We start from the raw sequence: 27654 nt of genomic DNA, 5'->3' as shown, positions 1-27654 counted from the left end.
TGACCATCAGAATCTTCCAACCCCAGGCAGATATCAGTTCCCAGAACCACCCCATCAGTGACCAATCTCCTTTATCCACGTGAATAGATTCAGATATTTTATGCAGTTTGGAGATGGCTTGATAAGCTGTTGGAGCGTTATCTGGTATGAAAATGCAACAGCTAGATTGGATGACCTTACATACCCCTCCACGGTCTGCAAGTATGACGTCTAGAACCATACGGTTCTGCAAAGTCATGAGGCGATCCGCTTGGAGCTCAGCTTTCAAATTACCAAGGGCACCAGCCGTTACATTAACAGTAGATTCAACCACACAAGTCAGTTGTCTCAGGTTCCTACTATTGACCATCGGTCCCCAAAACGGCAGGAAACCCAAAAAGAAGTCTCCCGCTTCCTGACCGGCAGTATCCTCCTGACTAAAAACGCCTCTCACAACTCTGGTCTTGTGATAATCAGAGGCAGCAGTAAATGTCGGCGGTAGCAAATTTGCAATATAACATGTGCCCGAGAAATCAGGGGGCAACCATGTATATGCTCGGTCATTGCAAACAAAATATGTACCCTTGGCAGCCAAAAACGCAGGGGAAAACTGTGATGGAAAAGTGTACGTTTCAGTACAGTCACTTTTCCCCAGTTGAGCTCTTGGATTCTGACCATTACCTTGTAAACAGAACCGACCTATGTGGGGTACGACCCAAATTGGGGATGAGATTTTTCGCTGCCTTTCACCCAGACTAATGCTATACCCCGTCTCGTTCCAACCTACATAAGCTCGCAATTCATCCTTGGGAATAGATGAATATGCGTCGATATCTCTGCTCATATCAGCAACTCCTTTCATTAAGGCCTTATTGTTTGTGCTAGGTCTGATGGAACGCGGTTGTCGCGGGGAGTAGGCATCTAATGCAAAAAGAAACATGGTCTGGAATGCCCATGACGATCCATTATAGCTAAACGGCAGCACTAGATATGGGATACCCTTATTAATGGTATGTGGCATTAAACCACACACCCAGCAATTGGTTGTATTCATAACTAGTTGGTGCTGGTGTAGGAGTTGAATAAACGAGTTGTTTACGAACTCAGATCGTCTAGCTTGTTCGTGTTCAGGCAGAGGGTGGAAAGAGTGTAAGGAGACAGTAGGAGGAGGTATAGGCTGTACAGTGGGTGCAAATGGCACTTGAGAGGAGAAGTATACATAGCTACAGTAAACACCATCATACTAAATAGTATAAACAGACATAATAATACAAAACATTTGCTCTTCATTATTTTACATATTTTCGTTTTAAAGTTCATTTCCTCAGCGGGTCTCTCCATCTTGAAAAACTCCATCCTCTAATCGTGCCGCTCGCGGCGGGTGAGTATCTTCTGCTAAGGAGTACACCTGTCAGTCCAGGGAACGCCCCAGACCAACCAGAACCGTTGACCTAATGTCTTCGGCCTGTACCCCGAAGTCTTGGCACCGCGACCCTGCGGCTGAACCCGGATGGTGGTTCGAAAAATCAAAATCAAAAAGTCCTTCAGATGGGAGAGCTATAATATCAAAAAATAGTAAGGGAAGGGAATTTCTATTTGTCCATAGGCCTTGGTCTCAAGTTATAGCGGTTTCTGCCAGGTACTGTCTGGTCTTGAAACAAGAGTTCAGGCTCTGTGGTGTCTATTCGAGTTGACGGTGGCACAGCTTCCTGCAAAATATCGTCGCTTTCACGTTCTGAAGTCGTTCACTTTACACGTGCATCACTAAATGGCACAAAACGGGGGACAGTGTCAGTTTCGGAATCAGCGATACCCTCCTGGACCCACCGGTCATATGGTAGAGGCAAAGGGATCCGTTTGCAGTGGGCGCCGTGTATCCAATTCTTTTTCCCTTTCACTCGAACCGCTGATCTTGTTGATAGAAGTACGAGGTGAGGGCCAATCCAACGGGGCTCATCGTTGCTCTTTCGCTGAAAGTTTTTTATAAGCACCCACGAGCCAGGGTCGATAGGGTGTCCTGGAGCTTCAGAGGCCTGGGGCAGAGTATCGTGCACCTGTTGGTGTAAAACACGCAATTTAGCCGTCAATTCATACAGATAGTCAAGCAGTACTGGATGTTCGATTTCACAGAATTTTGTCGGTCTTGGCACACCCCATACATTGGCCGGGCGGCCAAATATGATCTCATATGGGCTAAGTCCCACTCGTGAATGCACAGTCATTCTTGTTGATAGGAGTGCTAAAGGCAGAGCGTCAGGCCATTTAAGACCGGAGCTCGCCTGGATTTTGGCCAATTTGAGTTTCAGAGTGCCATTGTAGCACTCTACTAATCCAGCTGATTGGGGGTGATTTGCAGCGTGGAACTTCTGCTTAATGCCTAATCCCTCACACACATTCTTCATCACTCCCATTATCACTCCGCACCATTCTTGGCATTCCAAACCTAGGGAAAAATTCTTTCACAAGGGCTTTGGCTGTGGATAAAGCAGTGTTGTCTTTTAGGGGATATGCTTCTATCCATTTTGAAAAAGCGCAAACAACAACCAGTACATATTTCAAGTTGTTGCACCTTTCCATGTGGATAGAATCTAGCTGCAAAACCTCAAATGGATATGATGGAGGCGCAAAATGACCAGCTGGAGTCGGGGTTCCCCTACCAGGATTGTATTTCAAACATACCATACAATTCTTGACCACATTCTCTGCACACTAGGGAATTCCAGCGTCCTGCCATACTGGAGCCAACAACTTACAGAATCCTTTCACACTGATATGTGCCATTCCATGTGCCATAGTAACCACTGGAAGCACATATGCATCAGGTAACAACCATCGCCGATGTTCTGACAAATCAACCCAACAACCATTCTCATCCAATTTACCCTTACTTTCTCTCCACTTGCTCAACTCTTTCTCTGTGGCTTCAGCTTGAAGGGACTTCACGCTCTCTATCGTGTCTTCACACATTCCAACATCACCAACCCATCTTGCAGGGCCTGCGACATACATTCGAGTCTTCACATCTTTTGCTGTTTCTTTCGCGATTTCGTCAGCAAATGCATTACCACGACCAACATCATCAGTGACCTTCTTGTGTGCACTGCATTTCATGATTGCAACTTGTAACGGTAAGGTCAGTGACTCAAGGAGATCATTCACCAACTGACCATTCTGAATTTTAGCTCCATGCGAAGTCAGGAACCCACATTCTTTCTATAATCGCCCAAAACTGTGAGCCACGCCAAAGGCGTACTGGCTGTCAGTATATATGTTCACTTTCATTCCTTCAGACAACACGCATGCTCTTGTAAGGGCAATTAATTCTGCTGCTTGAGCCGAATTATGTGGTATGCGTGCAGTCTCGACAATCGTGTGCAAAGTCGTGATAGCATATGCAGCAGTCGTATCACCATTCGGAAGCTTGAAGCACGAACCATCCACCCATAAGGTACCATCACACTCAGTTAGGGGAGTATCTTTAAGATCCACTCTCCCTTTCGTCTCCTCATCTGTTCTGAACAGACAATCATGCTGCTCAATCTCATCTAGGTCTGCTGGAATCGGCAATAATGTAGCTGGATTCAACGTGTTGTATCTCTTTATGTGTATATGGTTTGACAACAGTGTCAATTCATACCCTGACAATCGAGCACTAGTTAAGTGCTGTGTCTTGGTCCGGTTTAACAATGTGTCCACAGCATGCGGAACCATTACAATCAATGTGTTATTCATCACTAGTCCAGCAGACTGTCGAATAGACACAGCTGCTGCGGCTGTAGCTCTCAAACAACTTGGCAATGCCCTCGCTACCGGGTCCAAAGTTGACGAAAAATATGCGCATGGACGCGGTCTGTCGCCAAAAGGCTGTGTTAACACTGATAATGCGCAACCTTCCTTTTCATGAACATACAATGTAAAAGGCTTGCTGTAGTCAGGGGTACCCAACACAGGAGCTGAACATAATGCATCACGTAATTCCCAAAAACTTTTCTGACACTCTTCAGACCATGGGACAGGATTCGGTGTATTTTTACAGGTTAATGCTAACAAAGGTTTTGCCAGTAAAGAAAAACTTGGGATCCAGTGCCTACAGTATGAAGTAATGCCTAAGAAAGCACGCACTTCTCTCTGTGTTCTTGGCACACTCAATTGTGCAATGGCTTGAATTCTTTTTGGGGTCAGTTTCCTTCCCTCCTTCGATAAGAGATGACCTAAGTAGGTCACTTCTTGTCGACAATATTGCAGTTTTGAGAGAGACACTTTGTGATGAGAGGCAGACAAATGACGCAACAATGACAATGTAGCTTCTTTGCAAATCTTTTCAGTATCCGCGGTGATTAGTAAATCGTCAACGTACTGAATGAGGGTAGCACCACTAGATAAAACAAGTGCATCAAGCTGCGCTTTTAAAGCCTGACTGTATATTGATGGACTTTCACAGTAGCCCTGTGGAGCGCGTTTAAAACGGAAGCTTCGACCTCCTAAACTGAAGCCAAAAATGTCCCTGCTCTCCTCTGCAATTGGGATGCTAAAGAAAGCATTCTTTAAATCGATCACTGAGAACCATGCAGCGGAGGCTGGAATCATAGTTAACAAGGCAGTTATGTCAGGGACAACTGGAAACTGTGGCACAACAATCTTATTAACCTCTCTAAGATCAATCACAAATCTGTAAACAGATGGCTGTGAAGGGTCCGTACGTTTTAAAACAGGTAAAACAGGACTATTGCAAATGTTGCCTCTTGTCTCTTCGATTACACCCTTTTTAATCAAATCACTGATAATTGCTAACAACGCTTTCTGACCTTCATTGGAGATCTTGTTCTGGGGAATGCGTGGCAATCTGACATTGGCCTTTAAAGTGACCACATATGGCGGTATTTCCAAGAGACCCACATCATTGGGACCAGTAGCCTAAAGGACATCCGGAAGGGATGACAATTCAGGTGTTAATGTATTCTTTGACAAGTATATCGGGGAAATCACTTCCTTACCCAATGTAAGTTGTACTCCTGAGGGAGAACAATATAGCGTTGCATGCAATCTTTTTAACAGATCCAACCCTAACAGATTTTCACCACAACCCGTCGTTAGGATGAGGGGTGCTTTTAGCTCTCAAGGTCCAACAGAGAGTGGCATAGGACTAGAAATCGGGTTCCTAACTGGGGCGCCAGAAAAACCTACTGAAACATTCATTTCGCCAGACAAAGGCGCGCCAGGGACTTTTGAATGCATAATTGAACTCTTTGCAGCACCAGTATCCAGCAGAAAGGGCTCTGAGACACCCGCTGTGGTTACCTTAACATACGGTCCACTCTGATACACTGGCACTGAAACAACTCCCTCTCTCTGTCTATGGCTGTCCTAGTAATCATTACCTTCCATATTGTCGTCTTCTGCATAATAATCATTATTATAGTACTGAGCTGTATTACCAGTTGCATTGGCTTGCTGATCAAAGCTATTTATCGTATTTTGAGGCGGAAGAGGACGCGCGTTCTGGGGAACATTTCCACGCCCTCTACCTCTAGGAGCTTGCTGACCACCTCTACCTCTTGCGCCATACGCATTATTAGTACGCTGCAACAATCTAGGACAACTATACTTAAAATGACCTTCTTCTTTACAATACAAACATTGATTGGGACCTACAGGAACACGCTGTTGGGAATACTCAAACCTTTGCATGTTTCTCTGAAACTGTTGAGGTTGCTGATAATTACTTTGACTACCACGCGGTGGGTAGGCCTGTTGTAACAGAACTTTCGTCTTTAATTCCTTCGTTTTCTTGTCTGCTCTATCCTTCTCATCTTTATTCCTATTTTCGTAATACTGTGCAGTAGCCAGTATTTGCGCTGAAGAGGAAACAGCCCAAGAACTCTCTGAATCTTTTAACTTCTTACAGAACTCGGGAAGCAAGATATGCACAAATTTATCAACAAATAACCGTTGGCCACCTTCAGTACTCATGTCTTGACCACTGTGGTTGATAAATGTTTCTTCAAACCTAGTGAAGAAATCAGACACCGTTTCATCTTTCTTCTGTCTGCATGCCGATAGTTTATCCCAATTCACATGCATCGCGGGCATTAAAGTTTTCATGTAGGTAATAATTCTACCAGGGAGTTCTGCTACTAGGGGCTCAGGTTTTGCACCACCAACTTGTCTAGTGTCTGCGGCAATGATATTAGCCCATGTGTTACCTAATTCTGCAACGTGATCTACATTACGAATGGATCCCCATAAAGGCTGTGGAACAACATTCCCGAACAACATATCTATATCAGCTAGATTCATGACACACGATTCTGCAGTCTGTGATAATTCCTTATAATAACCTGCAGGGTTTTTACGGGGGTCAGGCAATGTCTGTTTAAGCGCTAACACTTCAGAACACTTCCATGGGACATGTACCCAAACACGCTGAAAATGTGGCAGAACAGGTGGAACAGCATTAGCATCACCAGGCCTCCAAACTGGAGGGACCTCACGCATTGGATATTGGCGCGCTTTTACCTTTTTCCCCACAGGGAATTCCTGTTCGAACAATGATTGTTGACAATCATCATTCCTGAAGGACAGTAAAGTCGCAACTGCTTTATCTACATCGGGACCCACAATTGTACCTTTTCCAAAATCAAATCGCACTCGACACAACTCCTGCGGGTTTGAGTTTGAACCATGATCTTCCAATTCCTCACAGAGGAATTCACACATTTTCTCAAACACATACTTCTGTTTTGGGGCTTCCCATTGGTGAAAAACGTTAACAACTGACTCCACATCATAGAGGGAAGAAAAAACAATCCACCTACGTGCCATATGGTCTAATACCTCTTTCTCTCCAGAATCAGGCAGCTGACTACGCAACTGCTTACGTTGTAAACCAGGGGTCATACTAGATGACCCAAAGAGAGGCGACATTAAACTAGTAACTACACTAGCTATTCGTTGTCGTGCAGAAGGAGAAGTTGAGGCGAAAACGGGGGGAAAGACAGAGGGAAGAAAAACGGGTGCAGATACAGGTACAGGGGCAGTGTCAGGAAGAGCACCAAGGGAGGCAGCTGATGTACTAGGCAAAGTCGCAGGAAGCGCAGGGGAGACAGGTAACAAAATTGGCGGCCCTTGAGAGGGCTGCGCTGTAGGGATAGGAGCCAGCTGAGGAGGAGCTGGCGGCTGTGGGGAGGCTTGCGGCACATTAACTGGAGGCTGCACATTTCCGACTGTGGAGGCGCTGTGGCGTTTTGCGCATACGGGGGTGGCGAACTTAGCAAATGGGACATTAGGGAATCTTTCTCTTTCGTCTCATCTTGTGGAAGGGGTGACAAAACTGGGTAACATTTATCGATCCCTAGTTTGAGCTGTCTATGTAACTGCTCATTCATTTGTTCCTCCTCATTATCTTTAAATTGTACAGCTGACTGCATCATTGACATACCCTTTTCTCTCTTATTCCCTTTTGCTAGCTTAATTTCCTTCTGTTTGGCTTCCTTTCGCCATAGGCGGAAAGAATCAAACATCACCGGCCGGGCTTTCTTTTTAAATAATTTAACTTCCAAATTATCTAAGATATCTGTATCGAAACTACCATTTTGGGGCCATTTCAAAACACCATCCTTCCTGGTGTATCGGACCCATATTTCATTATATGCAATGGGGCCCACGCCATGTTTTACATAAAGCTCATAAGTTGGAGTTCCAATTGGAGGAACCGGACACGAATCCTCTAATTGGGAATCCCTTTTACAACCCAAACAAAACAAACTTCCAAATACACTAGAACCAGGCATCTTCGCTCACTAGTCTAGTTTCAAACTTCAAAGGATTATCGAATACGATAATCTCGTGAATACACGAGTCCTCTGGCTTTGGCACTTGCAAGTTCCAAATCAAAGCGATCCCGAAGGATACCAACAATCCCGAAGGATACCAAACAAACTGGGAGAAGCTCCACTTATACTTAACTGAGGTATCGATGATCGATGGCGTCACCAGAAGACTCTCTCAATTGTTTCGCTCTACCAAATCGTCAAGGGTCCAAAACAGGGCGATTAATCAGGGCAGCAGTCCTTCGTAGCCGTCGGGACGCAGAGAACCTCGCAGAAAAGACTTTCGGACCACGTCGACATGCAGGGGTCGATGAAGTGGCGGCCTTCCTCCGGAATTTCCACACGAAGCTCTTCACGAACCTCTGGCTTGGACCGGTACCGCTGAAATCGCCCAACGTTGGGCGCCAACTGAAGTACTGGGTTTTTAAAACCCAGCGGTGCAGGGGAACACACCCTAAGACTTCGAGTTCTTCCTGTTTCAGACCCACAGAAACACAGAGTCTTCTAGGTGAAGTTAAAGATCGTATTTATTGGCTGCAGACCAATTACAGGTATCCGAGAAGTACAACACAATGTATGTTCTCAGGAGACTGCTTAAACTTACAGAAACGGCCTTCTCCTTATATACAAAACATCATGCTTCAGGCACACATTCCTCGTTTTACGATATGGTCATTCAAATGTTTTCATTACAAACAAAAAGGCAGAGTCATGATGACCATCCCACATTCCAGTTCAGCCAGCCCACAATTATTTACCCAGCGAGGCTCAGATCCCTCATCAGATATCAGCAGACCCCAATAAACACGGGCACCTCCTGTTGGTAAAACAAGCCATAAAGCAGGAAGAGTCAGGTGTGAAAGAGATTAGCCGGAGGCTTGTGTGGGATGAAAAGGCTTTATGGTGTGTCAAACCCTGATGCTAATCACAGGTGGCCATAGGACGGGGAGCTCGTGGGACCGGACTGACCTGGGGCGGTGGAGCCAAATCGCATAGGTCACAGAGAAGTCAATAGAAGGCACATGTGTTCTGAAGGCCTGTGCTTGTCCTTAATGTGTAGCCTATGTGAGGGCAACCATAAGATGGCCACTGCTCCAAGATGGAACCCACGAAGTCAATGTGTAATATCGTATACAAAGGCATTTATCGATAAAACGTTACGCAAAACACTTGTACATACTGCATTGGCCATTCGCGGTTCGCTGATACCGGAATAGGCAGGGTAGGGCCCTGCCTCCTACGCGGTCCCAAATTTTTAAGTACCACAGAAGAAGTTGGGCTGGCAGTCAAAGGGAACACCTCATAGCGTCAGGGCGGGATCAGGACATGTGGGCAAGAATGAGAACAAACAAGACTTCACCCAGTTTACTTTCAATCCAGAGATATCAGTGAAGTTGGTGAGTATGTGAGCCAGAACACTGGGAGCGACCCCACATCTTGGAGATAGAGAAAAAGCTCATCTTCGTAGAGAGATATGATGTGTGTATTGTCTCCGAGGGGAATGCCCCAATCAATACCTCACACACGAAGAACTGCTGATAGCAGTTTTGTGGCCAGGCAGAAAAGCAGAGGGGATAATGGGCACCCTTGGCAAGTGCCACGGCACACCGGAATAGGGTCTGAAATGTATGCACTTTATAGTATGCAGCGGGGAGGCCGTCCGGCCCAGGAGACTTCCCGGACGCGAAAGATTTAATGGCCTCACTGATCTCAAAAAGCAAAACAGGCTCCTCCCGTTGAGTGGGAGAGATAGCAGGTAGAGTTACACTGGAGAAAAAGTCAGCAAGGAGCTCTGGGTTAGGTGTAGCAGTGGATTTATATAGCGAATAGTTGTGATGCGTCAATTAGGCATGTATTTCATGTTGTGTGTGAAGGAGGCGACCTTCTTGGGCTTGCAGGGAAAGAATAGGATGCCGGGGCTGCTCCTGACATTAGCCATGGCAACAGCAGCCTGCACGGTCCAATACAGCATGGGTTCGCACAGAGCGTGCAGTGTAGTTGCAGCAGGGCAGCCGTTCGAGTAGCTCAGCATGCTTGCAGTGGACTTTGTCGAGGAGATGCACTGGGTCTGGGCAAGTTATGAAATGTGTTTCAAGAGACAAAAATTAATGTTCGATTTTCGCAATAGTGTTGTTTAGCTGCTAATGCATATTCCATGTGATTCTTTAAATGTGACCCCTAATGGTGACCTTAAAGGCATCACATTACGTAAGCCTGAGACAGCGTTAAGATCGAACTACTCTGTGGTGGTGACACCTAGTTTCTCCTGAAACGGTGGGTCTTCTAGTGCCGCTGGTTGGAGGCGCCACATAGGGAGGCAGGGACTTCCCCATCCCATGCCAGCGTCAGGAGCTAGGGGTTGTGGTCTGGGTGTGTGTGACCTAGGTAATCAATGTGATGGATTGTGGAGAGAAGAGTAGCTGACCCTACCATGCGGTCAATCCGCACATGTAGATTAAGCGGGTCGGAATAAACTCGCAAGGCTGGTTTGAGGCTGTGCCACAGGTCAGCAAGAGATCAGTGATGCAACCAATCACTCAAGGCATGGGCATTAGACAAGGCTGCTGTACATGGCAATGGAGGAAAAGAGAGATCCAGGGTAGTCTTGAGGACAGAATTAAAATCTCCACCTAGAAGGCAGGGAATCCTGCTGAAACGAGAAAGTATGCCTGATAGTGCAGCCAGACACCATCCAGGCGACCCGTATGAACACATATCTGCCTTCTGAGTCTGCCACTTCTTCTGCTATGGGTGGAGTCCCCGGTCTCACCTACACCAACAACCCCCTAGTGTACGAGGAGTAATTAGTGGTGAAAATCTGGTCCAACCACCAGCAACAAGCCTTGGCAGTCATCAGGTGTGTCTCCTGCAGTAATGCTATGTGGGTGGATCTGTTCTTAAGATACGAGTAGACTGCATAGCGTCGTGAGGGATTGTGCATACTGCGCACATTCCAGGTGACTGTATTAGTGTGGGTCATAGAGATGGTGCAGCAGGGCCACATACTCCTCACTTCCATGCCCTAACGAGTGGCCGTGACACATGCATGTGGGCATAGCGGCGTGAGGGAGTGTGCATACTGTGCACATTCCAGTTGACTGTATTAGTGTGGGTCATAGAGGTGGTGCAGCAGGGCCACATACCCCTCACTTCCGTGTCCTAACAAGTGGCCGTGAAACATGCATGTGGGCCAGTGAGCAAGGGCAAATGGTAGGGCTGTGTGTATGGGCAACAGGGCAGAAACATATGAAAATAATAAAGGGGGCAAATCCCAATATATAAAAGATTATTAGAGCAGTAGCGTAGATAGCGCCCGCCGAAACTACAGAACTGGTTGTGGCAACTTCCATGGATATCGATAAAATCGAGGAGGCGTGAGAATGTTCCAAAACAGACGGAGGCCACCCCGACATACAGGTTATAATATACTAGTAATCAACATACAACAAGGACAAAATGGCAACATTAAAGCGGAGGCCCAGAGAGCCACTGCACGATAAACAATTCATTAAGGCACATGCTGCAACCAGATCTCCCACCCTGCAGATTTCAGCCATAGATAACAAACAACTGTGCACCATATAAGGAGATAAATAGTTCTTGTAGGGCCATTGTAACCAATGATTTTGATCAGTCTGAGATTCAAATGATGTCATCCGCTGTCTGGGGCAGTATATCGTGAGGAGTGAATGCATCAGTGTGTGATGACCAGGTGTTAGTGGAGCCATCGTCACTGAGGGACTTCGGCGACTCAGCATCTCGATCAGCTCTGGAGGTGCAGTCACGCATTGTGGATGCCATTTGCAGAGCCTGCTGGTGTTTCGGCAGGATCTGTTCTAAATTCAGAACCACTTTCATGGGGTGGGGGCGAACGCGCCCTATTGTCTCTGACCCGTCAGTGTAGCTTACACAGGCCTATTTTCAGCAGCTCTGGCATTGGGGGGCCATGAGGCAACCAAGCAATTAGACTCCACCCAGGCCTCCTCTGCAGAATCAAAACAATGGGTGTGTCCTTTAAATGCCACTCGAAGACGGGCAGGGAATAGTAATGAGTAGCATAGGTCCAGTTCGCACAGTTGCCTCTTGACTGCTTGAAGGAAGTTCCTTTGTTTTTGAACTGCTACTGTGTAGTCTGCAAAGAGCATTTTCGAGGCATTGCTCACTTTGATTTCTGGAAGCTTACGTGATTCAAGTAGGATGGTCCCTAAAATTTAGTAGGTGGAATAAGAAGGGCCTAGGGAAAGGAGTAAATTCAGCATCAGGCATGTCAGTGTGGATCCATTTTTCAGAAAGCAACAGCATCCAGGCCCTCCTCCCCCTCTGGTAACCCCACCATACGGACATTGTTCCAGTGGGAGCTGCCCTCGGCATCTTCTACCTTGTGCTCCCGGGTGAGGACACTATAGACTAAAGATTGGAGTAAACCAGCGTGGTCATGAGTGATGGGCTGGAATTCAGACAGCGTGTGTTGAGCATCCCGCCCCTTAACAATGAACTTACAGTGGTCTGCATGGAGTAGATTAAAATCTGCCGTAACCTTTTCTATCCTGCCTTCCAACGATGTGCGTCAGCTCAAACGTGGCCCCTATCTTCTCCACCGCCTGTACGACCCAGTGTCTAGTTTAGTGCCCAGCGATACTTCTGGGAGGGGGGCCTCAGATCCTGTGTGTGCATCAGATCGTAGGTGCCCTACTCAGTAGGGGCAAGAGCCAACCGTCCAGCCGAGTGAAGGCAAACCATGGCTAGTTGCTGGGCTGTGGGCATCAGGAGGGCCTGTGTCAGTCAGGTGCTCAAAGAAGAGGTGTTGACGCGATTGAGCAAAGTGATTCTGTCCAAGTGCCGTAGCCCCCTTGATCGTCCGATCAGCAGTAGGTATAGCAGCCACCTCCAAACCTGTCGTATAGGCAAAAATTGGGATTCCACACAACGCTGGTGGCACCACAAGTGGGGGGGAGGAGGGGAGAGGTCTCCTATCTACTTAATAAGAGGCAGCGCGTTCAATTAGGTCTCTGTTACGGTATGTTCCTCACATCAGCAAAAGAGATATCCACCTGTGTGCTGGAAAGACCTTGCCACAGGGGAGGAAGCACAGCCCAGTGGAGGGCAGTTCCAAGGTGTGCAGCTTCCTTGATTGTCATCAACTGCCAGGGCCTAGTCAGGATGTGGCTTCACATTCTTACCGCACCTCACTGGCCTGCACAGATCATGGTGCATGCAGTTGTAACCTAGGGGCCTGCCCCCAATCCCACCCTTGTGCCCCTGCTCACTTACCAAGTAGCAGTCTGTTGGGGGCCAGGCCACGGTGTAGCTCCACAACTCCAGTCCTCAACGGGGAGTGCCCTCCACAATGCACAGGGCAGTGCGCACTGCCACAGCCGCCTCCAGCGCTGAACAGATCTAGGCACGACACAGCCCCCAGGTCCTTGAGGTGAAGATTGACCTCCACCATGCAACACTACCCCGTCGCGTACAGGCCACCACAGTACAGCCGCTGCAGCTCCCACCTTGGCCCAAAAGGGAAACCAGCCTGCAGCTGTGCCCCACTCAGAAGGGGTGGATGGGGACTATGACTGCAATCCCCAGCTGACTCAGCAGGTGTTTGCAAGGGGGCTGGCAGTAATGCCAGCAGGCTGTGCGCCCTCCTGCCCAGAGGCAGGCAAGACTGCCAGGCCCGCTGTCACAGGCCATCCAAACAGCACGGCGGGTCAGGCCACCACCACGCCGCAGCCTCCGATCTCCTCAACAGAGGAGCCAGCAGGGCAGGGATGGCACGAAACAGCAGCAGGGCACTCCAGGGATCAGATCAGCCTGGGTAGTTCCATTGTTGCAGACGCTATCATAGGATTAAGGGCAGATAACGGCCTCACTAGATCGCGCCTGCCATCTTGGCTGGCAGGCTCTCACCAGGCTTTTCATTTGTTAACAGGTGGAATCGAACCAACCCTTCCCTTTAACATGGAAGTTACCTGTGACCCACCATTTTTTATGTTTACATATGTGCAGTCCAACACGTTAATGAAGATCTCATTAAATTACAAGATTCTGTTCTCTTGGCTCTCAGAAAATACCTCAGTGTTTTCGGTTAGTTGATATGCTGCTAAAAGATGAAGGTGGGTAGGGTTGAGGCGAGTTGTGAGCCTCCCAGGGAAAGATATACCCAAGGGCAGTACCTTCTCCACTACCATGTGCTTGTGAAGATATAAAATAGCCGATGTGGCCCAATGGTCAGCACCCTCATATTTGGCCAGTTTAAAGTCTGAAAAGAGACAGAGCATATAGTTGTTGCAGCTGCTAGAATATCATTTTTAAATAGGACCATACAGGCATACCAGACCATTGTTCATCAGCCATTGGCTGAAAACCTTAACCTTCCTGCTTGACTGAGCCAGATGAAAACGAGGCTGGAGAGATAAAGTAACAATCCAGTATGTCTTCCATCTGAATGTCCGTCTGGGCAGGACACAGATGATCATTAAAATCCCCAGCCATTATTATAATTGTTTCCAGGAATTTTTCTAGGATTTCCAGGAAAAAAAATGATCAAAAGACTCCAGCCAGTCTTCCATTCTACACTACTCTTCTCTGTGGATGTATACATTTATCAATAAAAAAGTACACCTACATACGCGGTTCACACCAGGTTCAACCACAGAAAGCTGCATACCACTAGAAAAATTAATAACCTCCATTGGCTTCTTAATACCTTGGTTGATATTAGTGTTAAGACCCCTGCTGAGGCTCTACCCTTTCCTTGTCTAGAGCCTTTACTGTTCAATACTACAAAGCCATCTATTGTCTTGTTCTCTCTCAACCAAGACTCCTGAATGAACAGCACGATAGGGCTTTATTCTTTTATCCAGGTCACCACTCCTCTTAAGACGCTCAAACCTGTGTATGTTCTCAAATCGGGAGAGGATTCCTCCCTCTATGGCCCAGTAGGCTAATCTTCCGACTCCCAGGTATCGGGGAGCTACATTAAGGGAGCAAATCTATTTCCCTATTCCCAATCTGTTGTGCCAATCTGTTGTTTACAAGTACCACCCTCAAATTCTTGGATGTCTGGCTATCTTGTCATGCCCTCCTATCCGTTGGCCACAGCCTTTCATAGGGATAGGGTGTAATCTGCTCCCACTGACTGGGGGCTAGCCCACCATGTATACTTAAAAAAGAGGAGTTTCCATTTGAGACAGACGGCTTACATTTCTCTCTGGAGGGACACCTGACTAGTAAACCAGCCTTGGCAAGCTCTACTGCTGCCTTTGCTATCAAAAGAGCAATGCAGGGAGAAATGAAGGTTTTTATTATTCGTTTCCTTGCTCCCTGACCTGAAATCCCACAGAGACTTTATCATCTATGGATATCCCAGAGAGCAAGAAAGTTTGATGGAATATATTCAGAATTCTTGAGCGATTTGGGGGGTGGGAGGAGGGTTGCGGGGGTGGTGGTTTTCTTGCCTCTTGCGTGATTGCGGTTTCTTTTTAGCACCTGGAGAGTTGTTTTCCCTTTCCCTGATGATCACTGGAATGACTTTGGGTGCAGGGGCACAACCGTTTGATGGCTGGACGTTTGTAGCTGCCCAGCTTCTGACATGTTTTTACTACAAGCTGTGTGAGAGAGACTGAGGCTGATAAAATGCAACTAGGCGGGGTCCTCTTTTATCCTGGGATCCATATGTTGAGGGGCACTATCCTTACCTTTATTCTTTCCTCTGCACACTCTGTGCTCTAGAGGTTTAGCTATTCTTTTCATTCCTCTAAACCTCTGGGAAATATGGAAGAGTTACTTACCTTTGGTAACGATATATCTGGTAGAGACACAGTCTAGCCGCAGAGCCCTTAACTCCAGGCGTCAGACTGGATCCGGAAAATCTTTTTTCACCAGCAATACCTCTGCACGCCGGGAGGCAGCGGCGCACAGCTCCGTCCGGACGTCGTCTTCGAAAGTGACGTCAATGGAGCCATATAAGCCCATCCCGGCGTGCTGATGTCAGTTTTCTACAGGAAACTTTTCCGCGACAACGCAGAGCCGTGCAAAAAACTGCGATAGCACTGGACACAGTATGTGTTAAAAATGAATAAAATCATTGAAAAAGCACCCAGTACCCAGAGGGGCTGAAGGGAGCCTCAGAGTACTTGCTGCGAGCAAGGGCCCAAAAAATTGCCAAGCCGTGCCCCCCTTCGAGGGGGCAACGACAGCGGCACAAAAGATATGACAAGCGAGGCACAGCTTGTCACAACAGAAGGGAAATTAAAAGAACCACAATATTGAAGCAACATGTTGCAAGACAAGGGACTAGAAGTGAACACACACACTCCAGAGATTGAAGAACTATAGCACCAACAGAACCCAACCGACCCGACTGCCAGAGAAAGGAGGAGGCATAGGTGTGGGCAATGGGAGGGAATTAAAAACAGAATAACTCCACGCGTGAGTAGCACAGGAGGAGAACATGAGAAGGTAGTAAAAAGTATAGACCTGAACCACCTTAAAACGTGGACGGAGTGGAGAGCCAAAGGTCTCGAAAGCTGCCAAAGGAAGGTGCGAGAGCATGCAACCAACCAAACACTAGGATGGAGAGGAGTCTGAATGGCCCCACGTAGAACAACACACCCTACCCCAGAGTGAGGTGCGAGAGCACACCTCCGGAAGTCCAAAGCCACCACAAAGAGGGAGGCTAGGTGGAAAGACCCCATATGAAAAGGTCTTCGCAGAGTGGGGAGCATGGGCGGGCATTAAGGCATCTGCGGCTAGACTGTGTCTCTACCAGATATATCGTTACCGAAGGTAAGTAACTCTCCCACCTGATAGAGACATCTAGCCGCAGATTCCTTAACTTAGAATTAATACCAAAGCCATACCCCATAGGAGGAGGGTCTGCGAAACAACCACCAAGTTCCAGGAGAACATATTCATCAAGAGGCTGATGAAAAAACAGTGGAAACCGCAATACCAGGACAATGGGCATCAGACCCATGACCCACCGTAAGGAGCATGAACAAGGGATGGCAAAGACACCAAATCCGACAAGGGACGGTGTGAGACCTCTCTCGCCCAGACACAGACGAAAGGAAAACAGAACTAGAAAGCTCCGTGCCAACGTAAGAAACAATGCAGCTCGACCTTCAAAGAAGGATCCAGGCATCAGTCCCTATAACCCAAGAGGAACGAGGTACTAAGGGTCAAAACAACATGACAACTGCAGAGCATACCGCCTGAACACACACCACAGTGGAAGCCACAAGAAACAGGGGACAGTCGGAAGAACCGGAGCATGAGGCCCGTGGGTGGAAGAAAAAACACCTTAATGTGTACTGCCTAAGACATGTGACAACAGTGGCAGGGCCGAGCCCAGAGCCTAGTGCCAACAGAGACAGAGGAGCCACCATTTGAGCAAAAGCTTAGGAGGTAGGCATGCAGCCAAACAAATTAAAAGGCACCACTGTGTTAATAACCTGCAAGGCTATGAACACAAAGAGGACACTGTCCCAAAGGAAAGAGTAAGCAAGAATGTCTGACACTAAGGCAAAAAAGACTTAGTATGCGAGCACCCATGGCGTGTAGAACCCACTATATACACACAAGAGACAGGAATGTCGACACATGTACGTGGAGTGACTAAATCCTAAATAGGGGAGTAATGCAAGCGGCACCACGGCACCAGTGTGCTGCACAACAGTTAAGAATGCAGAAAGAATAACAGGTCCCCGAGGGGGAAGAATCCTGGTCTTCCGTGAGACAGTGGAAACATAGATCACAAGACTGCCCATAAATGATAGAAAGAAGGCACAGACAGAAGCCTGGTGCCAAAAGCCTACACCGCCAAAGACCGACACCGTCTACCAAAATGGAGAACGTCGAGAAGAATACACACACAGTAATGCCACCTAAAGAAGCACCTGTGCCATAATGGGAGTAAGAACTCACACATAGAAAAACATCAGGGGTGGAGCACAGATCCAGAGGCAGAAAAGCATAGACCAGAGCCACTCCTTGAGAACTAGCAATATGCACAGGACAGGAAGGGACAAACCGGACCCCGTGTCCTGCAAGAAGCAAGGAACCTGAGACCGTGCCAGGGAAGACCTCCCCTTACCCCCCAGGGGCGCATGTCCACCCTTAGACAGGCAAGACATGTACAGCGAGATTGTAGGAACATGCCAGGGTGACAAAACCCCCTACGGAGGCGGGGATGTATTACGGACCAACCATAGATAACCAATGGTAACCCTTGGAGAGAAACCAAGCCTATGGAACTCACCAGAGGAGACATCCTACAACAGTAGGAAGAGGCAGCTTGCGCCAAGGTACCTGGGCAAAGAAGAGTAGCAATATGATTGCCAACAAATACCCCACATAGGGTAAGGCAAAGGGTCCCTCTTGAGACAAGCTCGTAGGCAGAGGCTCAAAAGAAAGGTAAACACAGCTTAACCAGCTGTACCATAATAAGTAAACAACACGGCTGAGCAGCCATGTAACCCAGAACATCTGCAGCCCACAACGGGTAACAGAAAAGAGACACATATACAGGAGGCGCCTGACCGCCGAATCAGCATGGGCGGCAAAAAGAGTGACCCTATTAAATGTTATATCTCTAAGCCGCTCCTGAACATGCTCTGGGAAAATGCCATCACGCGTGGCAGTGTATGGCAACGTACTGGCCATAGTACGACCACAGGGTCTGTGGTGTCCATGGCAGACCGAATTGAAAAGTGTGCCATATCATGGCCATCACTGATTAGGCAGGCCAGATGGGCACGAGAGATCCTCAGCAAGGAGGGGAGGAGCCAGTCAACAGCATCCCAAAGGGCAAATGTAGCCCGAGTAAATACACACAACGTGTTGAGGGACCGGAGTCCTGAGCTGGCAGATGCAAACACATCGCGGCCACATGACTCCAACCACCGAGACTCCAGAGTGGGAGGATGCAACGGAACAGAAGTCACAGAGAGAGCTGCCTGAAGCACAAGTCCTCCAGCTCCAGGATGGAGGGTCAAACAGGCAGCGTCAGTGGGAGCCAGCGGATGTGCCACAGCACGATCCACGGGGTCCCCCGATGAGGGCCGTGCCCAAGTTCCGAGAAGGATGTCAAACAATGACTCCGCAAAAGGTACTGTTCCATGTTCCCCCGCGCCCTGGCGGAGAATATCCAGCAAAGGCTCCGAAGGACTAGAGACTGTGGGCAGCTCCAACCTTAAAATGTCTGCAGCGAGGGGAGGAGCCTAGCGCTTGACCAAGATGGCCGCGTGAGCCCTGAGCTCCCGCTACCCTCGCGCCCTCCGGCACTTATCCTGTCCTAAATCCTGATTTTTATGCACGGAATCTTGCAGATGAGTCACAGCTGGGGCGACTGACGCTGTCCGGGCGAGGATCGCCCACCGGGGACCGAAGTTGTGCATGGCGGAAGACTGCGGCCTACCTCCAAAGGATGCCAGGGGCTTGCGTTGGCAGGATGCCCGGCCACTAATTGAACAACAGCGGCCCTAGGTGGTGTGAGCTGACGGACGGATGCCGCTGCACTTTCGCTTTCTCGCCCTTTGTTTGCTCTGGCTTGGGAGCGCTTCACGCACATCCTCCTCTGTCTGGAGGACTTCCACTCAGTCCTGATTGACTGTTGTAGTCCTATTTGACCCCGTTTCCTCTAGCTGCGTGAGGGACGGCCTTTGGCACTGGATTGTCCTGCTGTTCGGGATGTCGACCAAATCGGAGGCGGACAGGTCGAAGTCTAAGACTACCCGGCGGGGAGGCTATACCCAATCCAACAATATGAATCGTTATGCCCAGCAGAAGGGGTCGCCCGGTGGATCGGGACAGTCGCTGGAAGCGCAGAAGGCCGATTCATCCCCTGCCTCGGAGCTATCGCTGCAGGATATCAAAGGGGCGATAGATGGGATGCAATCCTCGATTGGGCGACAGTTTGAGACCCTGGCGCACAAGGTGGACATGATTCTGATTGATGTCAACTTGATTCGCGCGGACCTGGGCAAAACCAACGAGCGGGTCAAGTCCCTGGACCTCAAGACCACTGGTCTAGCGGACGATGTCTCGGAACTTCAGGCTGAGGTTCGTAAGTTGCGAACCGCGAGTGACCTCTCCGCCCGCCGGCTCGAGGACTTCGAAGGTCGGGCCCGGCGCAATACTGTGCGCCTTATTGGGGTCCCGGAAACCTCAGAGGATCTCTCTGTGGATTTACTCGTCGAGGATTTGGTGGTGAATCATCTCGCGCCTAAGGGCCTCAGCAAGTTCTTTGCGGTGGAGCGGGCTCACCGAGTGCCTGGAGGACGGCCTAAGGTGGGAGCCCCCCCGAGACCGATTGTAGCCCGGATCTTTAATTTTCGGGATCGAGACGCTATCCTGCAAGCATCGAGGGTGACAGGCCCGGTCCCTTTTCAGAACGCCTCTGTGAGTTTTTATCCTGACTTCACCCAGATGGTGCAGAAACAGAGGCAGAGTTTCCTGGGGGTGAAGAGGCGGCTCAGGGATATGGACCTGAAGTATGCCATGCTTTTCCCCGCCAGGTTACGTGTGGTGTATGAGGACCGGACTTTCTTCTTCGAATCACCGGACATGGCAGGGGACTGGTTGGATGCGCTCCCTCGGCGGCAGCACGGCCGGGACAGCGTGGACGGAGCGGAAGGCGATCGTGATGGACAGAAGTGATACCTCCGGTGTTGGCACGTATTGACTCAGCCCCGGACAGTGACTCGCACCTTCCTGCAGTAATGGGAGGGCGGCGGGGGGAAGATAGGAGCTCTTTCCTCCCTTGGGGTACTTTTTGTAGATTTGTTTTTGATAGGGCGACAGGCACACTGCAAGTTGGGGGGGCTTTGTAAGCTGACGCAGGGGTGCAGGGAGGGGGGGGGATTTGGGATGTTGGGGTTGTTGTTGGGGGGTGTGTTTCTTTTCTTGCAAGGCGTAGCAATTGTTGTCAGCATTGTCCGATCATGGTTCTCCGGGGGGGTGGAGGTCTCTTTGTGTTCGGGGATAGGGGCTTAAGCGTAATCAGCTGGAATGTTAATGGCTTAGGGGACCGTATTAAACGGGGGATAGTCCTGCAATTCTTGAAACGGACCTCGCCAGATGTGGTCCACCTGCAGGAGACCCATCTTATAGGGAATACGTGTTATGCACTCAACAGAAAGGGCTATAAATTCATTCCTCACTCGGGGTTCTCCTCGGGCTCCAGGGGTGCGGGCATACTTGTTAGAGCTTCCCTACCATTCGAGGTTGATTCCACCATTGCTGATGACAGGGGGCGCTTTGTGGCTGTGGCGGGGAGATGGGAGGGCAGAACGTTGGTATTGGTTTCTGTTTATGTCCCTCCTGCCCTGCAGGCCTCCACGTTTGCTGATCTGGGCAAGGCCTTGTTGGAACTCCCCGAAGGGATGCTGGTGGTGGGAGGAGACTTCAATGCGGTTGGTTCTGGAATGCTTGATAGGTGTCCGCCCAGGGACACCGGGGGTGCTCAGAAGTGGCTTCCCGATTTTATAGACACTTTTGGTCTGGTAGACTGTTGGAGGCTACGGCACCCCACTCAGAGACAATATACCTTCCATTCCGGGGCCCACGGGAGTCTCTCCCGGATTGATTACTTGCTCACTCTGGCTGCGCACACCTCTTTGGTATCTGAGGCTAGGCACCTGGCACGGGGCATTTCTGATCATTCACCGGTGTGGGCCCGCTTGAATATTGGCCGGGTGGCGGGGGGCAGGGTGGCTCCCATTAACCCCTGGTATTTTCGTGACCCCAAGCTGCGCAGTGCGTTGCTGAAGTCAGTTGACCGTTATTTTCAAGAGAATCAGGGTTCAGTCGAATCTGCGGTGTCCTTGTGGGAAGCTTTTAAGACTGTGTTGAGAGGGGAGGCCCTCTCCCTGGTAGTGGCCGCCAAGCGGCGGAGAGATGCCGAGGTGACGCAAGTAGAGGACGAGATAGCGGCTTTGGAAGTGGCCTTGGAAGAGGATGTTACACCGGCCACACTGCATAATTTGAGTTTGAAGCAACTGGAATATAGGGATCTGGTGACGAACGCTGCTCAGACCCTTCATAGGGAGCAGCAGGGTGGACTGTATGATGTCGGCGATAAGGCCGGGAAATTACTGGCGTGGCTGGACAAAAAAGAGCGTGTCAATCGAGTGGTGCCGGAGTTGTCTACGGATGGGGTAGAGGTTGTTACTGACCCTGGTGGTATAGTTCAGTGTTTCTCGGACCATTTTCGCACGGTATACACCTCGGTCTCGGATAGGCCGACTGAGGATTCGTGTGACCTGTTGCGGGATATCGCTCTGCCCTGCCTTTCTGCCATTGATAGGGATGACCTCGATGGTGATATAACTGTCGACGAAGTGGCGGGTGCCATCCGCGCGTTGCGCTCCGGTAAGGCCTCGGGCCCAAATGGTTTGCCGGTTGAGCTGTATAAGCTTCATCCGGATAAGTTGGCTCCTCACCTGCGCGCCATGTTCGTGGAGGCGCGGGTGAATGGGTTTCTTCCGCTCGACCAGCGGCTGGCGACGATCGTGGTAATACATAAAGATGGTAGGCCCCGTGACAAGTGTGGCTCCTATCGGCCGATATCACTTCTCAATGCCGAGCCGAAAATCCTTGCTAAGCTCCTTGCTAACCGCCTGGTCCGGGTGCTTGGCGACTTAATCCACCCGGATCAGTCGGGCTTTATCCCGCACCGTAACACTGCACTGAATCTTAGACGCCTTCATGGTGTGATTGCCAGGACGGGCACGATGCGGGAGCCAGCTGTGGTGGCATCCCTCGATGCCACGATGGCCTTTGATACGGTGGAGTGGGCGTACCTGTGGGCTGTGCTAGCCAAGTTCGGCTTTGGGCCTGGATTTGTGGGCTGGGTGAGGTTGCTCTATGAGGGACCTCTCGCCAGCGTCGTGGTGAACGGGCGGGCGTCGGCACCGTTTGAGCTCGGGAGAGGCACCCGGCAGGGTTGTCCCCTGTCGCCGTTATTGTTCGCTCTTGCTCTTGAGCCGCTGGCGGCGTGGATACGATGGCACCCGGACATACGTGGGATTCGCTGGTCGCCTGACCACGAAGACCGTATTTCACTTTACGCCGACGACATTCTGCTATACCTCGCCTCGCCTAAGAAATCTCTGATAGTGGTTTGTGACGTCTTGACTTCTTTTGGCAGAAACTCTGGTCTTGTCATTAATTGGGGGAAGTCCTACTTGTATGTCCTGTGTGGTGATGTCCCGCGCAACTGCCCGCTCCAGATAGCCCAGCAGGGCTTTTTGTATTTGGGGATCTATATTTCCATCGATCCCATTTTGCGATACGAGAAGAACTTTCTCCCTCCCTTGGCGCGTCTGCGGCGGGACGTGGCGGGCTGGCGGCGGTTGCCGCTTTCCCTCCTTGGCCGTGCCGCTCTGTTCAAGATGATGTCTCTTCCCCGTTTCCTCTATGCCCTGCAGAATACTCTTGACTGGGTCCCGGCCAGTTACTTCCGTGAGGTTGAAAGCCACCAGCGCGCGCTATTGTGGGAAGGGCGTCCGCGTATAGCGATTGCTAAGTTGACGCTTCCGTGGTACGACGGGGGTATTGCGCTTCCGGACATCCGACGTTATTATTGGGCCACCCAGTTGAGTGCGATTAACCATGGTGTATATGGTCCGGCGCTGAGCCCTGGTTTCGCCATGGACCGATGGTTGCTACGTGGGGGTAACTACTCCAGAGCGCTGTATTCGAAGTCGTCAGACTTAACCCTAACGGGGCCCACCAGGGTGGCTGTGCATGTATGGAAGGTTGCGACGGATTCACTGGGCTGGAAGGGTAAGCTTACCCTCGCCACCCCTCTATTTGACTCCGATATTCTGGGTAAGCTTTGGCATACAAAAGGGTTTGAGAAATGGGACCTGATCGGCATATCCAGGGTTGGAGACCTCTTGGTTAAGGGTAGGATATAATCATTCGAGGAGCTGCAGAAGGAGTATGAGCTGGGGAGCACGGAGTTCTTCCGATACGCTCAAGTGTTCCACGCCTTGCGGTCAGTTCTTGTAGACGGGGAGAAGGTGCCTGAGTCCTCTCCGTTGGAGGACCGGATCCTGGATGGCCATATGCCAGAGAGTACGATCTCGCTCATTTATAAGAAACTTATTAATGTTCGTGCAGATCTTCTTCTAGGGTTACGTGCTCAATGGACCAGGGATGGCCTTGAACTAGATGACGAGGACTGGCAGTACGCAGTTTCCTCTCCCAAAGAGGTCGCGATCCCCGCACGCCTGCGGTTGGTGCAGCTTAAAATACTCCATAGGGTCTACGTGACGGGGCCCAGGCTGGTCCATATGGGTTTTTCTAAGGAGGGCTTATGTAAGAGAGGCTGTGGTATGGTGGGCACCTTCCTACATATTATTTGGGAATGCGGTGCGATTATGGAGTTTTGGAGGCGCATCCACGAGGTGATGGGGGAGGTGACGGGCATCGTCATGCAGCCTGAGGCGCGGTGTTGTCTTCTGAATGTTTGGGGTCCTACTGACCACGACGCGGCACAGACTCAGTGGGTGACCCTGGGTAACATGATTGCCAAGCGCGACATTGCTCGTCTGTGGGGCTCTAATGGGCCTCCTACATTGACAGCATGGATGGAAAACATGGATTGGAGCATGTTTAGGGAGAAGACAGTGTATTGTGCTCGAGGGCGCCCTCGGAAATGGCATTCTGTATGGGGGCGCTGGAACCAGTACAGAGGGGGCATATGCCTGCCCCCGGACCCGGATCCGCCCGAGGAGCAGCTTTCCCCTTAGCTTTCTTTCCGGCTTTGTACTTCTTGCTGATATGTGTATGTTTTCTTGAGTCTCTGACTTCCCCTCCCTTCCCTTACTACAGACCTGTGCCTGTTAGACGAAATGGGGCTCGCCTCCCCTGATGAGAACCCCTTCTGGTGCTTACGGTACTCATCGCCTTGCTTGTGTTTAGGTTTGGATTTGTGTTTATTTAAAACAGAACCTTCGATTCTTCTGTCATTGGAATGTTGACGCTAGCATGTGTTGTGTTTTTAAAGCTGCCGTACCTCCGGGTTGTCGGCTGAATAGCTGTGTCAATGATTTTACAGAATAAAGGTTTTTTTTAAAAAAAAAAAAAAAAGAAAAAATGTCTGCAGCCCCGCAAACAGCCTTGATGCACGTCCCACTAGCCTCCATGGCCCCACGAGGCGGTGAAATCAAGTCATCAGTAGTTGATGGATGCAAGCTAAACCGGCCACTTAATAGAGGCTCAGCAGCAGGATGAGTAGGCCAATGCTCCACTAGAGTCTACTCTGGAGAGCAGTGAAAAGACTCAGGGTGTGGTGAAACCACCGGGACCACATCCTCCACCACTAAAGCTGGCGAAGGTACTGCCGTTGATCGGCGTCAAGACAACGTCGAGCCGGTGTCAGAGACCTCTGAAGAGGCCCCGACTGGCGGAGTGGAGCAAGCGTCGGCGACCTCGGAAAAGGCCTCGACCGCACTAGTCGAGCCGGCGATCTCCAAAAAGTTCTCAACCCCCCCGAGTGGAGCCGGCATCGGCGACCTCCGAAGAGGCCTCGACTCCTCAAGTGGAGCTGGCGTCAGTGACCTCCGAAAATGTCCCGACCGTCTGAGTCGAGCCAGTGTCGGCGACCCCTGAAAAGGCCTTGACCGCTCGGAGTCGGACCGGCGTAGACTCAACATTCCCCGAGGTGGAAACCTGCGGGAGAGAGTATGCCGAATCTGTGTCGTGCCACCTCCAGCGATGCCGCAGGGAGTCTCGGAAGGCTGTGCGACAGCACTATGGAAGGGCTAGACGTCGTGGGATGCCCCTCCGGGCCGTGTCCCGATGTTGCGGCGACACTAATGTCAGAGTCCGGGCACTCGGTTGGAGCAGAGAGTAAACCCGCCGGTGGTGTCCCAACCCGAGTCCCTACTCCCCCTATGGGGCCCGGAGGCGTGCCAGGGAGGGGGGGGGGCAAATGCTTACCTGAGGTAGACGAATGATGGCGACGGAACCGCGTGGACGACTCCGTTCAGGACATCCGGGCAGCTTCATGCAGTGTTCCCGCAGTGCAAACATCACACTCCACGGAGTCATGGTGCTCTCCCAAGCATCATATAGAGTGTGTGAGGGTCCATCGCCGGCATCTGTCGAGCACGACTGGCACGGTTTGAAGCCCACAAGGACATCGACACACTGTACCTGGACGCGAAAGGGCGTCGAAAAGGCCTGCAATAAACAATGACAGGCCCAAGGTATTACTTTCCCGGATCCGCGTTAGGACATGGAAAAAAAGAAAACTGACGTCAGCATGCTGGAAGGGGGTTATATGGCTCCATTGTCGTCACTTCTGTGGACGTCAGGATGGAGCCGGGCGGTATTGCTGGGGAAAAAATATTTTGCGGATCCAGTCTGACCCCTAGGGGGATATTCTAAGTTAAGTAATCTGCGACTAGATGTCTCTAACAGATAATAGCTCAAGGAGAACTTGCAGAAGCCAAATATTTTTTCTAACATTGGGCATTTTGAGATATAAACTGAACCTTGTGTATTTGGCAAAGTCCCTCTACCTTCTGATGTACTAAGCCTTTGTCCAAAGCATCCCCGGGGAAAGGAGCCTTGGTTCCCATTCCCTCTCCTGCCGCTAACAAGTCCTTGTTAGGTTTACATAACTCAGTCATAATATCTTTCAAGTACTTTGATTGATACACCCGATTTGACCTAACGGCTACTAGGTTTCAGCAATGCTGAACAGCAGCCATGCTGGTGTACAACATAGCTAAAACATATTGGCAAAGCCAATAGCGATTGCATAGGGGAGTTCTATTGGCTTGCCAAATGCTTGTTTTATTTGTTATTTTTTTGTGCTTCTGTGAAATCTGACAAGAGCTAAAGCTGATTCTAGAAGCCAGACCTAAAATGAAGATGGTGTTAGAACATGGATTATCATACCCAGGACTATTACATTTTAGGTCTGAAGAAACAATGGAGCGGTAAAACATATTGGCATTAGCTCTTTTTAGAAAAGTTAACCTGATGGAAGGAGATAATCATTAATACATCGATAAACAGAACACCATGAAGATATTTAATACCAATATTGGTGCATCCTAAAAAAGTATTTTATGTAGCATGAAAGAGGCCCTTGGTGTGAGGCAACATTAACCAAAATTTAATTTAGCACAGAAGTCTAAAACTCCTCCTTTAAAAAAAAAAAAAGACTTGATTGATGGCTGTGTTTGTTCTAAATATATTTGTATTGATTTCCAAGAGTAGTTATTAAGATGTATAGCATGTAGTGCTGTTAACAACATCTTAATTTATACATTTATTCAAACAACTGTATAAAGCGGGTCCATGTGCTTTGCGTTATTTTTCGATTAACCACAGGTTGGTTGTTTTAATCACAGCATATATACGGCAGGTACTATGGAAAAGCTCCTTAAATGTTCTAACACTAATCTGTATAAGCTACAATGTGCCTTCACAGTAATCAAGGTAACTGTGCCATAATGCAGAAGGAGCGGAGTGTGTTGTGCATAAGCATGTATTGTCCATCTCCCAAGTCGAGAAAGTCATGAGGATCAGCCAGATATTTCTTGCCTTTTCATTATTGCAGTACAGCAGACACAAAGTGGGTAGTGTGCATCTATCGTGGTTTATTGCCAGATTTGCTTTTACCTAATTGCAACCCAAATCCCATGTCGAACTATTGAGTGTGTCACCTGTTTGATCGCCATCATTGTCACGTTTTCTGCCTCAGAACATCCATTTCTGCATTCAACCACAGACAGGCGAAATCTATCAATCTACAATTCATCTTCTTCTTGTGTTAGACAATCAAGCAGAGTAAACATGTGACGTGTCAGTTTTAGCTAGCCTG

The sequence above is a fragment of the Triturus cristatus genome, chromosome 2_2 (assembly GCF_964204655.1).
Source record: "Triturus cristatus chromosome 2_2, aTriCri1.1, whole genome shotgun sequence".
Classification (NCBI taxonomy): Eukaryota; Metazoa; Chordata; class Amphibia; order Caudata; family Salamandridae; genus Triturus; species Triturus cristatus.
Note: the sequence above shows the minus strand (reverse complement) of the source record.